The 12,500-nt window shown below is 41.0% G+C and overlaps 1 protein-coding gene across 2 annotated transcripts in view; it reads left to right on the forward strand.

Annotated features, from left to right (window-relative positions):
• Nucleotides 1-12,500, forward strand: part of tmem132e (transmembrane protein 132E) — a 270,644-nt gene that overhangs the window by 195,315 nt on the left and 62,829 nt on the right. The window lies entirely within an intron of this gene.

Genomic DNA, 12,500 nt, shown 5'->3' on the forward strand with positions numbered 1-12,500 from the left:
TTTGACCCCTCTGCAAAACATGACTTAGTACTTGGTTTAAAAACCCTCGGTGGCAATCACAGAGGTCAGACGTTTCTTGTAGTTGGCCACCAGGTTTGCACACATCTCAGGAGGGATTTTGTCCCACTCCTCTTTGCAGATCTTCTCCAAGTCATTAAGGTTTCGAGGCTGACGTTTGGCAACTCGAATCTTCAGCTCTCTCCACAGATTTTCTATGGGATTAAGGTCTGGAGACTGGCTAGGTCACTCCAGGACCTTAATGTGCTTTTTTTTTTATATATATATAAAAAAAAACGACACCGGGCTTCTCTAATGGTATATTTACATTTTTTTTTCACATTCAAAGTAAGAAAAACGGATGTCATTTCAGACATTTTGCAATCACACCTTGTTCTAATTTTCAAGATTAAGAGTGGAGAATTCAAGAGAAAGAATTAAAGCACTTCACCCAGAACATGTTTGGATCTCATTTCTGCGTGTATTTTGAGTGAGTAAATCCATCCGCATGCTTTTTACAACTCTAACGTCTCTCTAGAAGATAAAACGTTTATATGCGGACTATGTGGGGGGAAAAATCGGGAAAATCCAGTGACTGGAATTGTAATCTCATACGTTTAGTGTTATCTTTGACCGTATGACGCGTTCCACCATTACGCGTCGTTGCCATCCGGCAATGTCATTTTATTATTCGAACTAATCCACGTGATAAAAATCCGTCGGACATGTTTGAATGTGAATGAAATAGTTCATACGGTAAAGGGATACTCACGCCCCAGTGAAACAGGAAGTCAACGAAGACTGCCGCATGAGGGTTCCTAAACACTCCGGTCAACTTCAAGTGAGAGATAAAATTGGAACCTTTTTTTATAATTATTTTTTTATTTTTATAAGAATTTCTAGGTTGCCAGTAATTGTGGCATGGTGTTTAAAAAATTTTACTGATTTCTGTCCTTCAGTGTGAGATTAATCTCATTGACCACCAAGACATTTCATCATAAGCTTTTTTTTTTTTTTTTAAACCCAAGGGTGCCAATAGTTTGTGCATGGACGGTCGCATGAATGCGTGCATGAGAAGGAAAATAATGCACGGGTGGAGATAAAAACCACAGCTGTAAGACTCCGACTTGCCCTTGTGCACGCTTTAATGCGTTTGCGTCAGAACAAGATTAGCAGGCGCCATTCATCTCCACGGGCCTCGGGCGAGAAAGGAAGGCTTCCTTAAATAGATTTTTGCCAGCGGAAGGGCCCGGTAAATATGCGGAGTGAAAAATATGTTCCTCGTTCACATTTCCGTAAGCCTGCCTGCCAAAACAGCAGCGTGCCATGCATGGCTCCCTGGGGCGCTCCCGCAGATCACACTTCATTTCAGCGGCATCAGGCTCGGCGGTGAAATATACAGCATTAAAGAAGTACATGACCTGTCGTGCGCGCTTTTCTCCCCCACATGATGTGTGATGTCAGGGATTCTTTTTCACCTTTTTGTTGGCAGATAGATATTGAAATTGCAGCATGTTACTATGCATGAAATATGTCTTTCGTTGCGTTCTAGACAGTTGAATTCATCATAACGACACGGATTGCTCTCAGACGAACGATCCATGTGCAGACGATTTGATGATCTCGTTGACATCTTAGGTTTGATCTTTTACGACGTTACAGCATGGCATCGTTTTTTTTTTTTTTTTCAGAAATGAAACACTGTATAAATTTAAAAATAATACTTTGATTTGATCAGCACATGCATTAATGCATGTTTTTTTTTGCTCCTTTTTTAAGTTTTATTTACATGGGGGGTTTTTTTCTTTTCTTTTTTTTTTTTTTTCTCTTCCATATGTTTCCTTCTCATTTTTTCCTGAGTCTCTCTTGTCCATAAAAATGTATATACTGATGAATTCCTTTTGGTCCTTAAGAATAAATACATAAATAAAGACACCAACAGTGACAATGACGACGACAACAACAACAACAACAACAACAACAACAACAACAACAACAACAACAACAATAATAATAATAATAATAATAATAATAATAATAACGGGCACACGGTGGCTTAGCGGTCAGCACGTTCGCCTCACACCTCCAGGGTCGGGGTTCGATTCCCGCCGTGTATGTGGGGAGTTTGCGTGTTCTCCCCGTGCTGCGGGGGTTTCCTCCAGGTACTCCGGTTTCCTCCCCCAGTCCAAACACATGCATGGTAGGCTGATTGGCGTGTCCAAAGTGTCCGTAGTGTATGAATGGGTGTGTGAATGTGTGTGTGATTGTGCCCTGCGATGGACTGGCACCCTGTCCAGGGTGTACCCCGCCTTGTGCCCCATGCCCCCTCGGCTCCAGGTTCCCTGTGACCCTGAAAAGGATAAAGCGGTTGAAGATGGATGGACAATAATAATAATAATAATAATAATTTGTAGTAGTGTTGTCTGTCTGCCAGCTAGTCTGATGGTGCCAGTGGACTATTTGTTTCTAAGCACCTCTTTCATGTTCGCGTTTTCCTTCTGTCTGCCTGAGATAATACACTACAGCTAGAGGAGATGTCTGACAGCTCTGACTGGTGGAAGTGTGTGAAGCCCGTGCCTCTCTGTAGTGACGTCTCCGTGACTCTGATTTAAATGAGGACCTTCAATCCGAGCGTGGGCTTATTATGGGATGCCGCCCAGCCAACTGGGCCATATCTGTTCTGGCGGTTTCCGTTGGACTCGGCTGCGCTTAAATGAGCGTTTAGTGCCTCAGCTCTCTCGTGTCTTGCTGCTGTTGTTTTGTTTTTTTTTTCTCTCCCCAACTCTTTGAGGTCAGAGGCGTCTATAGGAGAAAGGGAAGAGAAAGGGAAGAGAAAGGGAAGGGGGAATGTTGCTTAGCTTAAACTGAAGCTTGGTATGGTGAGTGGTGAGTGGTGCAGTCAGCCATTTTGACATTGCTAAGTTTGGTGTGTGTTGAGAGAGCAACATGTTCGTGTGGGTGGCAGGTCTTTCCCCAGTGCCCCCTGCTGTGTGTGTGTGTGTGTGTGTGTGTGTGTGGCCTCTAGGAGGCCTTGTGTAGCGCTGCAGCTGATGCGGAGAGACAAGCTCAACACACTGCTCCAGCACACCCACTGCTCCTTATTCTTTCTCTTGCTGTCCTGTTTTTGTGCTTAGCATCGCAACGACTCCCGCAGGCCTCGACCTTGCAGCGTGCAGCCGAAGAAACAAGGATCATGCTGCGTTGGGAATTTTTACCCTCGCATAGAATTAAGTGTTTTGTTTTTACTCTCTATGACAGAGAAATGGTAACACTTGACTTAAGGGCAGCGTTCACAGGACGACATGACGTCTACATAAGCTGTCACAAGCCTGCATTCCAACTGAATATTTCAATGCAATACTTATACATTACACAAGCTAACATTTGTATAGTGCTTACGTAGGTGTCATGTAGCCCTATGAACACTACATAAGCACTTAGAACGACTGGCAAACGCCTGCACTACTTATGCAGTGTTTATCGCCAGCTGAAGAGTACTGGAATACGCAAATGTTATGTAGACATGACGGTTGTCATAAAGTGCTTATGTAGTGTTCACAGGGCTACATGACAGCTACATAAACCCTTTACGATAACTGTCATGCACTACTTATCTAACGTTCATAGCCAGCTGAAGTATAGTGGAATAAGACAATGCAAGTGTTATGTAGACTTATGGCAGTTGTCATAAAGTGCTTACGTAGGTGTCATGCAGCACTATGAACACTACATAAGCCTAATGGAGTAAGACTTCATTGTAGTCCAGTGAACATTAAATAAGCATTTTAGCTGCTCTAGACTTAAGCTGTCACAAAGTGCTTATGTAGGTTATATTAAAGGCTTATTCTCGTCATAAATTGCTTATGTAGGCTACAGTAAAGATTTATTCCAGTAAGTGCTTATTTAGGTGTCATGTAGCACTATTAACACAACATGTAGTTTCTGGCAACTGGCGTAAGCCTACATGACATTTAGACCGGATTATTCCAGTTTGGCTTTAGCTGTCCTATGTAGGTGTCATGCAGCCCTATAAACACTACATAAGAACTGTATGACAGCTGATAGACTCACACAGCTGATACACTCGCATAATATTTATACAGGCTTTTTCCCCAGCGGATCTCAGTTGTCATCCAGTGCTAATGTAGGTGTCATGTAGCCCAGTGAGCATTCCATAAACACTTTATGGCAACTGCCATAAGCTCACAGAACATTTATACAGACTTATTCCAAAAATCCTCAGCTGTCTTTTGTAGGCATCACGTAGCCCTGTGAACACCACATAATCACTTTGACAGGCAATATAAGCCCACATAACATTTACAAAGGCTTATGCTGTAAACTTCAGCTGTCATTAAGTGCTTAGGTAGGTGTCATGTGCCCATATAAACACTACATAGGCCTCCATATCATGTATACAGGCACGAGCCACTTTGTGTCAATAATGTTTAAAAAGTAGCCGTCGTGCCAGCCGAAGCTTATTAGAATAAACCTTTATAAATGACAAGTAGGCTAATGTCAGTCGTCATGACACACTAATGTAGCCCTATGGCCAGCACCTTTATGTGAAGTGTTACTAAATAATTTATCATTAGTTCTCTGCCCGTGACAGACTTTGACACTTCAACTTTAAGAAACTGTGAATGTATATTTCATCAAACTGTTTTAATTTGTTAACCGTGCCTTGGCTTTCTGCCTGCAATGATCACGCTGGGTAAGGAGACACACACATACATATATATATATATATATATATATATATATATATATATATATATATATATATATATATATATATATATATATATATATATATAATATGCAGTGTATGTCATATAGTAAGCCAGAAAGTGACTTAATGGGAACAATCTGACCAGAAACACATCAATGCTATTACAAGAACACTGACAGAGAGGAAGAAAATGGCTTGGGTTACTTGATATTTCATAAAAAAGATGATTTTCTCTCAAACTGTCTATAATGGTGTCAACGAAACTGAACGTAGGGTCTAAAGCAGAATAGTGGAAATGCAAACCCATCAGTATGCAGATGAGGGCATTTGAATGTTGTCACATTGAAAATGTGGCATTTATTTTTTTTCTTCCTGTGATGCCTTTTTTCCTTCTTCTTCTTCTTTTTTTTTTTTTTTGCATAACCTCATCTCGGATCCTCTGGGGATAGAGAGCTCTCTCTCTCTCTCTCTCTCTCTCTCTTTTCTCTCTGAGGATTCGAGTGTAGTGAGAGGAAAAGATGGCGGTCTGAGAGGCACCGGGGTCCAGTCCCACGTCTCCAACTCGCTCGTGTTCAGAGATAAGCCGAACGGTGCAAAAAAAAAGGAAAAAAGTGCTTAATGGCTTTTGTTGTTTTGTTGTAGAGATATCGTAGCTCAGAAGTACTTGTAAATTGAAAGTCATTATCCGTAATTAGGAGTTTCTTTAAAAAAGAAAGAAAAAGAAAAGAAGCCTATCCACTATTAGGAGTAATTCAAGTGGACGTGCGTACGGGGGAAGAATTGTTTTTTGTTTTTATTTTGTGAAATTTAGAATGTTGAAATGCTCTTTATATTTATTATACACAAAATGTATGAGATTACAATTCCAATTACTGCATTTTCCACACTACAAGTTGCAGAGTTTTTTTTTTGTTGTTGTTGTTGTTGTTGTTTTGGCCTCCTAGTAAACATGATATCAGTAAAAGTTGAAAAAAAAAAAAAAAAAGAAAGTAAAAGTGATATCTTCTAGCAAGTTGAAAAAGTATGCGGATGGATTTACTCCCTCAAAATACATAAAGAAATAAGATCCAAACTTGTTTTGGATCTTTTTAACACTTTCTCTTGAATCCTCTTAACCTTGAAACTTAGAAAATAAGGTGTAATTGCAAAATGTCTGAAACTACTTTTTTTTCTTCTTCTTACTTCGAACGTGAGAAAATGTAAATATACCATTACAGAAGCCTGTTTGTTTTGTTTGTTTGTTTGTTTCAGTTCATGAATGCACTACTACAGTTCCATTATCGCGTGTTGTTGCCATATGGCAACGATGACATTTTACCGTTTAACAGAATACTCCAAATATATAAACTTGTTTAAATGACAAAAGAAATGCATCTGAAACACTGTTACGTTTTTTCCCCTGTAAGTAGTTTTGCCTAAATCTTGAATAATGAAAGCCCTGTGATGATGACCTTCACCATGCCATGTGATTGCAGAAAAAGCCTCTTTTTTTTTTTTTTTTTAAATAAATGTTTTGTTAATGTTAAAGCCCCCTTTTTCCATATATGAGGGATAGAAAACGCAGAAATACCTGACTTCAAAACATATGGAGTATATATCAATATATATCAAAATATATATAGAAATATCACCCCCCCCCACCCCCCCACCCCCTGCCCTTCTTATTAAGTGTAATACTATGTAACATAAAAGCAAGAAACAATTTGAAAAGTGTTACAGACTAATATGATGATACACTGTATGAACGAGAAGATATAGTATGTATTATACACTGTAGTCTAGTATGTCGCCCCCCGAAATGAGCGAGTCCGATTTTAATTCTAGTTTAGTGTTATTAGCTACTGTAGCAACTCCAGAAAAACAACCCAAAAAAAAAAATGTAAAAAAAGAGCAGCTTGATTAAATCTCCAGCGTTATCCTTGACTGTTTTATATCACATGAATAAAGAAAATCTATTGTAATATATTTAAATGGAAGCATTAGTAGACTGTATCATTAAATGGATCAGTCTCTGCTTTCAATGCGTCGTTTATTCCAAGAAGTCTCAATTAACTAGGACTGGGAAGCCAGTGTTTGCTTTCACTGTGGTAAACAATGAAGCTGTTTAATTACTCTATGATAGGGTTTCCTTGACTGGTAAATAAAGGTCAGTTTTGCAAGACCATTTAAAATGCATATAAGATATGCTAAAAATAATAATAGTAATAATAGTAATAATGATGAGAAGAACATTTCGCTACACATTGTTAAATCATTTGTGGCGCACGTGCAAATAGCCGTTTTATATTCGTTCGTTATAATAAGGGGAAATGATTGAGCAGCCAAGAGTCTGTGCTTCATCTGAACGCTCTTAGTTGGATACAAAAAAAAAAATCATTTGCACCCCTGAAATGTAACCACTGGAGCATGCCGGCTGGACCTTCGTTAGCGGTTTGCCCTGCATTAGCTTGAAAGCAGAAACATGTTTGGTAGGGAATTGCAGGGTTCGATCGCACAGCGCAGGGCAATTTATAAAAGACAAATGATGGGTTTTCGAGAAGGGAGCTCCATAGGTGGGATTTCGGCGCAGATTTTATAAGGATCACCCCTCCCCCACAAATCCAGCCAAAGATCACGTACAAGAAAGAGCACGCAGTCACGACGAGACCTGCACGTTAGTAATAACACGAGGCCGCGCGTGCCGTGACGTCTCGAAGTTACCGAGATCTTCACGAAGATCTTCAGCCGGTCACGTTTCCGAGAACGTGCGAAACCCTCGCCCGCGAAGACCGTCCGGTGTCCGAAAACATGACGTTTACACTCGTAGAAAACCTCGCCATATCGACGACGTCGTTTTTTTTTTTTCCATTTGTGTGGACGCGATTTCAAGCCGTTACCGTAGGGACCGATAAACGCGGAATCGGAACGTGTCGGAGAATATCAACCGTGTCCGTGCGGCTGCCGTTAAAGAAAACGATCTAACACCTCCTGATTAATCGCGACGCAAGAATTCGACAGCGCTGCGCTATAAGATTGATTTCGGTCGACTTTTCTCTTTATCGAGATGCCACTTTTCCAAATCAGCGAAGCAGAAAAGCGAAAGGTTTTCACCGTATTTACACCACAGCTTTCAGATTTCCCATGTGCAAAATTCCAGATTCAAATCAAGTGACTGGAAATTCCGCCGAAGACGTCTCCGAGTGAGCGTGTAGCGTGCCAGTTTTCACGGCACTGTTCTTCTGGCGGTGTGTGTGTGTGTGTGTGTGTTTTCAGAAGCTCCAGCGATAACCTGTTAGCCACGCATGCATGCACACAAACACTACTGCAGCCCGTGTCTTCAGAGACAGAGAGGAAAAGGATGTTCTGTGGAAATGTGCCCAGTCTCTAGAACGTGAGGAACGTGTATGCAGCTTCATCAGTCCTGATCTCTGTGCTTTTCCCTCCCCCCCCCTCTCTCCAGTCGTCCTCTCCTTTTCTGGCTCGCAGCTCTAATCCTTTTTTTCCCCTCATCGTCTTCTCTTCCGTCTATTCTCCCTGGCTCATCTCTTTTTCTGCCTCTGTCTACTTTTGACACAAAGGCACATCGTGACACATCAGAGTGAGGCAGGGCGGAACAGCGAGCCTGGCCACCAGTAAAACAGAGGGAGGTCAGAGGGTGGCAGTTTGAGATTTAGAGCAATTATGATCGCCTGGTGTTGGTCAGAGTGCATTAATCATTAGGAGTTGTTCGTGAGTATTTTCCTAAAGTTGTGCGTAAACGTGAAACCAATAAAAAAAATCCCCGCCACATTTGTTTTTTATCGTACTCGCGTGCGTCTGTTGATCAATTCCACTCGAGCCGCACATTACCCTGCACATTCACCGACGCCCCCAAAACTCCATAAAAGGCAAGAGATATGAAAACAGTAAACATGCGGACTAAAAGGTAAAAGGGCTTCCTCCTTCCATAGGGCGCCGTTACTTTTGTTCTAGTCTTATTTGTCTTCGTTTATACATTTATACATTCAATTATACATTTATACATTCATTTATACATATATACATTCTACGGATCAGTCGATTCTTACGCAGTTTGAGACGCGACGTCTCAGACTTCACGTCTCGCTCGGGGTCGATCTTCCTAGCTCGTGACGGCGGTCAGGTTTAACCGCACACCACCGATTGTTCATATTTGATGCTGTTTTTGTTCTTTCTCATTTATAAATGGCAGAAGGGAAACCACTTCGATCAGTTACACGTCATTGTTTTTAACTTTAATACAGGGATTAAAGTTATTGGTCAGTGCGGTGGAAGTCGAATTCCATGCACGAGGTCATCTAGAGGTCAAATGAATTTAAATTTTGTGTAATGCCCTATAAGCACTTATCCGTCAATCAGATAAAGCAGCAAAAGGTGTGATAGTGTTTGTTGTTGTTTGTTTTGCTTTGTTTTAGCTTTAACTTGTTTTGTTTTTTGCACTTTCATTTTGTTTGTTTTTTGCTTTGTTTTTATCTTTATCTTGTTTTTGTGTTTGTTTTTTGCTTTGTTTTATTTTTATTTTGCTTGTTTGTTTTTTGCTTTGTTTTATTTTGCTTGTTTGTTTGTTTTTTTGCTTAGTTTTGCTTCTTTTTTGCTTTGTTCTGTTTTGCTTAGTTTTTTTTGTCTTTTTGTTTCCATATCTACCAGGTTTTTTTTTTTGTTTGTTTGTTTTTTTTTGAAACACACAAAAAAAAAACAAGTAAAAAAACAACAAAAAAAAATTTTCTTTAGAACAGACCAAAAAATCCAGAAAGTTTTAATCATTACAGTCTTTCCCTTTGCCTTCTTTATACTGCAAATATATATATGGACCAATTTTCCCAAAAAAAAATGTATATAAACATTTATTTGTTTGGCATGTATGTGATCATTTATTATCCAACGTAATCCCAAAAATATAGACCTGACACAAATCTGACCGAGTAACTGTAGGTGTTTTAAAAGACCTACAAACACTGCTTTATATTAACTGAAGGTTACTATGGACAGGTGAGACCAGTGTCTGGAGAAACAGGCCTCCTGCTGGACGTTTTCCTTTATTACACCCTTCACTATAGAGCAGCAGCACAGTGCGCGCTCTCTCTCTCTCTCTCTCTCTCTCTCTCTCTCTCTTTCTCTCTCTCTCTTTCTCTCTCTCTCTCTCTCTCTCACTTGCTCTCACTCTCTGTCTCTCTCACACACACACACAGCTAGAAAGTTGGAAGGAAATAACTGCTATCTGTTTATATGTAAATTCAGTACAATCCAATAATACGAGTCCGTTACTAATAACTCAGTATATTATTACACTCAAAAAAATATATGTACTCTGCAAATGTAATGTTTATTCTCAGTGACTTTAATGACACCGACACTGGAGACTCCTTCCTAAAATGTTAAATGAACATCTCCTAACAGAATCGGCTGTTCCTGTAGAAACAATAATGTTAGGGTAGGGCATCGGTAGCTCAGTGGTTATCAGTTGGACTACTGATTCAAATCCCAGTACCGCCGTGCTGTCGCTGCTGGGCCCTTGAGCAAGGCCCTTAACTCTCAGATATCCAAATCATGCTGTTACGGAAAATTAATCAACAGTCTCAAAACCACATTGTCGATGAGAAGATTTAGTAAAATAACATAAAAACGTTGCATCGATCGATGTTTACAACGGTTGTTCTCCAGTACGCCAGTTCCGTGCGTTTGTTTTATTATAAAAGTGGCATGAAGAGAACAGAGGAAAAAAAATTGTCATCACGTTTAGGTGTATGTGAGTCAGACAACATTTCTGACAACATAACTACAAGATAAAGCCTTAATACCCTTTGAAGGAATACGAGGTGTTGGGCAGTAAGAGATGACACCGCGTGTTAAGAGCAAACATATCGTTATCACTCGAACGAGAGACATGGCGTGGCAATTTGTTCTTTTTTCTGAAGCGAACAGGATTGCAATTTCATGCGTTGACTTCTCAAACAGGGATGGAAATCGATTTGTCGCGGCGGATTCTTATTATTAATGTATTTGTGAATAATACATATCAACAGAGGAGGGTTCCGGCGATGACATTTCTGGTAGTGGACTCAATCTCGGCTGATTTAGGCCGCAGACTACTATAGCGGTATCGGTGTGTTCTTTCGTTCGACGTAAAGCATGTTACGTTTATAGAATTAATCCTGACGCAGATCAGAAGTAGGTCCTTTCACACACGGAATCTAACCAGGAATTGAGTGGTAATTGGTCAGGGGTTAATCACAAGCTAGAATCGACGTCCTGGCAATCGACCATGGCAGCAGAACGCGTATGCTAACCGAAGCCGAAACGTTCCCGAGAGAGAGGAAGGTGTTCTTCAAACGAAAAGACGCGATGGCTTCGATTCGTCACGAATACACGATCTTCCAAACAGAACTCTTAACCACCGCAACTTTCGCTCGGAGACCTCCCTCCTGTCTGTGATTGGTCCGAATATCAGCCCATTTCTCGCGTCGAAAGCAGTTTGCTTTCCAAATATCGATTGTGGAACCAGTACCACAAGCGCCTCTGAGCACAAATACGCCACCTCTTATCATTTTCTCCTTTGTTAAATAGACCAGTGCTGCGCCCGAGGTTTCTCTCCGCCGTCTCTCTCACCGCTGTTTATTTGTTCGGGTTGATAAGGTTGCCGTGCTGGGACACTTTTAAAACGGAGCCCGATATTCAAAAACGTGTCCCTTCCAAACCCGACCCTGTGCTTTGGAAGTCTACCAGCCTGAGCGCTTGTGCGATGTGCGGCGTGGAGTTTAAAAGGAACATCATGCTGTACATCTTCAGGAGGCAGTATTAAAAATATGCAGCAGTTCAAAAGAACTGACCTGGCAGCACAGGAATGTTATGAAGTCTGCTCAGCTCGCAGCCCTCTGCAAACCAGAGACCGTTCTACAAAGACGAGCTCTGATAACTGCACAGTCGAACGAGATCGGGGTTTTTTTTGTTTGTTTGTCTAGCTCTTCGGTTGTTTGAAGTATATCCTAAGATATTTATGCTACAACTGCTTAAGGCTTTTTTCCCCCACCTCCAAATTTGGTCTCATGCCAAGTCCTACTCAACGGCCTGCTCTCACCTATTGCATGGAGGATAGCACGCTTTCACAAAGAAATATAAAGCAAAAACATCTCCTCAAACTGCTACATCTGTTACACACACTGAGGAAAGCGCTGTCTGCCCTCTTCCGCATACATGAGCTCACAGACACCCATGACTGGTGGTTAGTGCCACCCTCTTGTTGACGGGGAGGGAGAGAGAGTAATGACATGCATTCCTCCCAGCTGCTCGAGAGCCCTGACTGACTCTCTTTGACTCAACTGATTTAAAACATGAATGCAATGACTCGAAAGCCTACAGTCAGCAGAGATGTATGAAAGTGAAAGCAATTCGGGAATGAAGGAGCTGGTGCGCATAGGTTTAGTGACTTAAGCAGATACAGCACTCGATACAGAATTCTAGCTGACATCACTGCTGTGAGTTACATGAATGGAGAGACCAGGTTCGGTCACCTCACCACCAGTGTGTAAAACCTGAGTTATACATACGCAAGTAAAGGTTCACTGATAATCATTGTTTCTCAATGACCAATCACTGATGTCCCCAACACCCAATCTCTGATTACCGTTACTTCCTAATGACCAGTCACTCATCACTGCTGTTTTCCAAATGAGCAATCCCTGATCCCAAGGAATAATCTGCTCTCAGTGAATAAGAACCGATCACGGTTCTTTCAATGATCAGTCACTCATCACTGTATCCAATGACTAAACATCGA

Source organism: Ictalurus punctatus, chromosome 28 (assembly GCF_001660625.3).
Source record: "Ictalurus punctatus breed USDA103 chromosome 28, Coco_2.0, whole genome shotgun sequence".
Lineage (NCBI taxonomy): Eukaryota > Metazoa > Chordata > Actinopteri > Siluriformes > Ictaluridae > Ictalurus > Ictalurus punctatus.